General features: G+C 43.5%; 1 pseudogene; it reads left to right on the forward strand.

The window, feature by feature from the left end:
- Positions 1 to 205: 205 nt before the first annotated feature.
- LOC112918549 (chromatin target of PRMT1 protein pseudogene) lies at positions 206 to 1,406 on the forward strand (annotated as a pseudogene).
- Positions 1,407 to 4,137: the final 2,731 nt, after the last annotated feature.

A 4,137-nucleotide genomic window follows, 5' to 3' on the forward strand; every position in this document is an offset into this window, starting at 1 on the left:
AGCCATAAAAAGGATAAAATCTTGTCATTTGCAACAACATGGTCTCAGAGAGTGTTATGCTAAGTGAAATAAGACACAAATAGACAAATATACATGATTTCACTTATATGTGGAATCTAAAAAAACAAAAAAAAATAAGTAAACAAAAAGGATCAGACCCGTAAATAGAGAGTACAAATTGATGGTTACCAAGGAGAGGGGAGTGATGGGAATGGGTAAATTGACTAAAGGTGAGTGGGAGATACAGGCTTTTAGTTATGTAATGAATAAGTGATGGAGATAAAAGGTACAATATAGAGAATATAATCAATAGTATTGTAATAATGTTGTATGGGGAGAGATGGTAGCTACCGTTGTGAGAACAGCATAAGGTATAGACTTGCCCACTTACTATGTTGTACACCTGAAACTAACGTAATTAGTTTTGGGCCTTCGGACCCTCGCGTGCGCGGAGGCTCCTCGCGACCCGGCTGCCGAGGACCCGTCCGGGTTAAGACCAGTCCGCTCCGGCGCGTCGGGGGTTGGGCGGTGGCCTCCAGGCCCGGATCGGCCATCCTCGGGATTTGAAGGCGGCTGCACAGTCAGCGCCGAAAGTTGTGCTACAAAGCACCACCAAGATGTCTCTAAATGAGCGCTTCACTAATATGCTGGAGAACAAACAGCCGATGCCAGGAATACTTGGGCTTTGATGCAGCAACAGCAGCAGCTAGGCAGGGCCAGAAACAGGAGACCGGCCCAGCAGATGGAGAATAGAGCCTCTGTCCAGGCCGCATTAAAACTTAAGCAGAGCTTAAAGCAGCGCCTGGGTAAGAGTAACATCCAGTCGCGGTTAGGCCGACCCATGGGGACCCTGGCCAGGGGAGCAGTCGGTGGACGAGGCCTGCCCATAATCCAGAGAGGCTTACCCCGAGGAGGACTGCGTGGGGGACGTGCCACCAGAACCCTGCTTAGGGGCGGGATGTCGCTCCGAGGTCAAACCCTGCTCCGAGGTGGACGAGCCGTAGCTCCCCGAATGGGCTTAAGAAGGGGCGGTGTTCGAGGTCGTGGAGGTCCTGGGAGAGGGGGCCTAGGGCGTGGAGCTATGGGTCGTGGTGGAATCGGTGGTAGAGGTCGGGGTATGATAGGTCGGGGAAGAGGGGGCTTTGGAGGCCGAGGGAGAGGTGCCCTCACTCGCCCTGTGCTGACCAAGGAGCAGCTGGACAACCAGTTGGATGCATACATGTCGAAAACAAAAGGACACCTGGATGCCGAGTTGGATGCCTACATGGCACAAACAGATCCCGAAACCAATGATTGAAACCTACCCACCCTACTGTGAGAGACTCTTATTCAAAAGTCACCACATCTGTAAATAACCTTGAGATAACAGATGGAGAAGAAACCTGATGGATGCTGGAAGGACCTATCACAATAGACTACGGACTTATTTTCCACCAGTTTGTGCATTTAGTGTGCTCCTTTTACTTTTTTTGATACTGTTGTATGAAACCTTTCTTTCCTCTGACTTGGGTTTTGTTTTGTGTTTGGGGTTTTTTTCCCCAATCGCTCTGACTTCTCTTTGAACATGAATGTGGTGGCCTTGTGGCTAGAACACACTCTTCCCACCTCTGCCTCCCTTCATCTGTCATATGCTCTGATATTCTGACTTTCCTCTCGTCATTTCTGTGTCCCCGTGGATAAGGCCCCAGAAAGAGCCCATCAGTGTTACTTCCTGGGCTTCTGAGAAACGGTTCTGTTCTACATAATCTTTAATAGCTTCTTAGAACTGTTCAGAAAATCTGAAGCTCAAAAATGAATTCTGCCACATTGATATTTTGGGGTAGTAAATTAGGGACACTGATATAGCCACAGAGCCACATAACAGGTTACACGTGGTAGCACTTCAGATTTGATTAAAGTTACTTCCCGTGTACGTTGACACCACATGACAAGTGTGTTAGTGGGTTGGGTCCGTGCACTTCGACCCTGAAATAACTTTGCTCTTGGCTTTGTATCATGTCCTAAGAGCTACTGTTCTGTTGGCTTACACCTGCAATAGAGAGGAAATCGCCATTTGATTTGGCAGGTTGTTCAGAGAAAGGGCTAGAATGATAGCACATACCTTCTAGGAGTCAGAAGATACCCACCCTGGAATGCTATTGGTTTATCCCAAACCAATCCCAAGCCTCTCCATTCATTGGCTTTGTTTGAACCTCTTTATTTTTCTTGAAGGTTTAAGTAAGTTCAACCATATTCTGTCAACTGTTCCAGTTTTCAGTGGAATCTTCTATTTCTGGTTCATCATAACAAGAAATTGTTCTCAAATCTAAAAAAAATGTAATTAGTTTTGTAATTAGTAAACTAATTTCAGTTAAAAAAGAAAAAGAAGTACATTCTCTGACATGGGCCATAGCAAATTCTTTCTAGATATGTCTCCTGAGGCAAAGGAAACAAAGGGAAAAACAAACTACTGGAACTACATCAAAATAAAAAGCTCCTGTACAGCAAAGGAAATAATAAACAAAACTAAAAGGCAATCTATGGAAGGGGAGAAGATATTTGCAAGTAAAATATGTGATAAAGGGCAATATCCAAAATATATAAAGAACTGATACAACTTAACACCCCCAAAGATGAATAATCCAATTAAAAAGTAGGCCGAAGGGATCCCTGGGTGGCACAGCGGTTTGGCGCCTGCCTTTGGCCCAGGGCGCGATCCTGGAGACCCGGGATCGAATCCCACATCAGGCTCCCGGTGCATGGAGCCTGCTTCTCCCTCCGCCTGTGTCTCTGCCTCTCTCTCTCTCTCTGTGACTATCATAAATTAAAAAAAAAAAAAAAAGTAGGCCGAAGACATGAAGAGACATTTTTCCAAAGAGCCTACAGATGGCCAATGGACACAATAAAAGATGCTCAACATCATTTACCAGAAAAATGCAAATCAAAATTACAATATCAACTTACACTTGTCAGAGTAGTTAACATCAACAACATAGGAATTAACAGGAGTTGGTGAGGATATGGAGAAAGGAGAACCTTATTACATTATTGGTGGGAATGCAAACAGGTGCAGCTACTCTGGAAAAGAGTTTGGAGATTCCAAAAAAAAAAAAATAGAACTATTGTATGATCAAGCAATTGCACTACTAGGTATTTACTCAAAGAATATAAAAATACCAATTCACAGGAATACATGCACCCCCATGTTTATAGGTTTATGGCAGAATTATGTACTCAGATTATGGAAACAGCTGAGGTGTCCACCAATTGATGAATGGATAAAGAAGTTGTGTGTGTGTGTGGGGGGGTGTGTAGAGAGAGAGAGAGACAGAGAGAGAAATACATATATCTCCATAATGGAATATTACTTGGCCATAAAAAGAAGACAATCTTGCCATTTGAAATGACATGGATGGAGCTACAGAGTATTACATGAAGTGAAATAAGGCAGAGAAAAGCAAATATTACATGATTTCATATCTGGAATTTAAGAAACAAAGCAAATGAGCAAAAGGGAAAAAGAGAGAGGGAGAGAGGCAAAGAGAGTAAACATAGCTACCAGAAGGAAGGTAGGTAGGGATGAGTGAAATAGGTGATGCGGATTAAGGAGTGCACTTGATGTGATGAGTTATATGGAAGTGTGGAATCACTACATGTACACCTGGAACTAACATAATGCTGTATGTTAACTAACTCAAATTTAAATAAAAAATAAAAAAGCACAGAGTTTAGTAGGCAACACAGGGTCAGCTGAAGGATTTTAAGCAGAGGCATTTCATGTTTTAGGCAGGCCATCGAGCAACAGTGAAGGAAAGAATTTAGGAGGGATGACACTGAAGGATTAGAGATCTAGTAGTGGGCTACTACACAGCTTAGGTGAGAGACACCGAGGGCTGAAAAACCAGGGTAGTAGTAAGAATTGAGAGGAGACATAGACTTGAGAAATAGCAGACAAAAATCTGTAAAACTTGTGAATGACTAGTTATGTGGAAGATAAAGGGGGAAATGGCTCCCCTGTTTTTTCCCTAGATGATGAGTTGCTCCTTCTTGATACTGGAAATAAGTAGGAATAATAGGTTGGTGGCAGAGAGAGATGATGGGTTCAGTTTTGAAAGTTTTAGGTTTGGGGTGCTTGTGGAAAACCAAGGCTGGGAATGT

Source organism: Vulpes vulpes, chromosome 9 (assembly GCF_048418805.1).
Source record: "Vulpes vulpes isolate BD-2025 chromosome 9, VulVul3, whole genome shotgun sequence".
In the NCBI taxonomy this organism is placed as follows: domain Eukaryota; kingdom Metazoa; phylum Chordata; class Mammalia; order Carnivora; family Canidae; genus Vulpes; species Vulpes vulpes.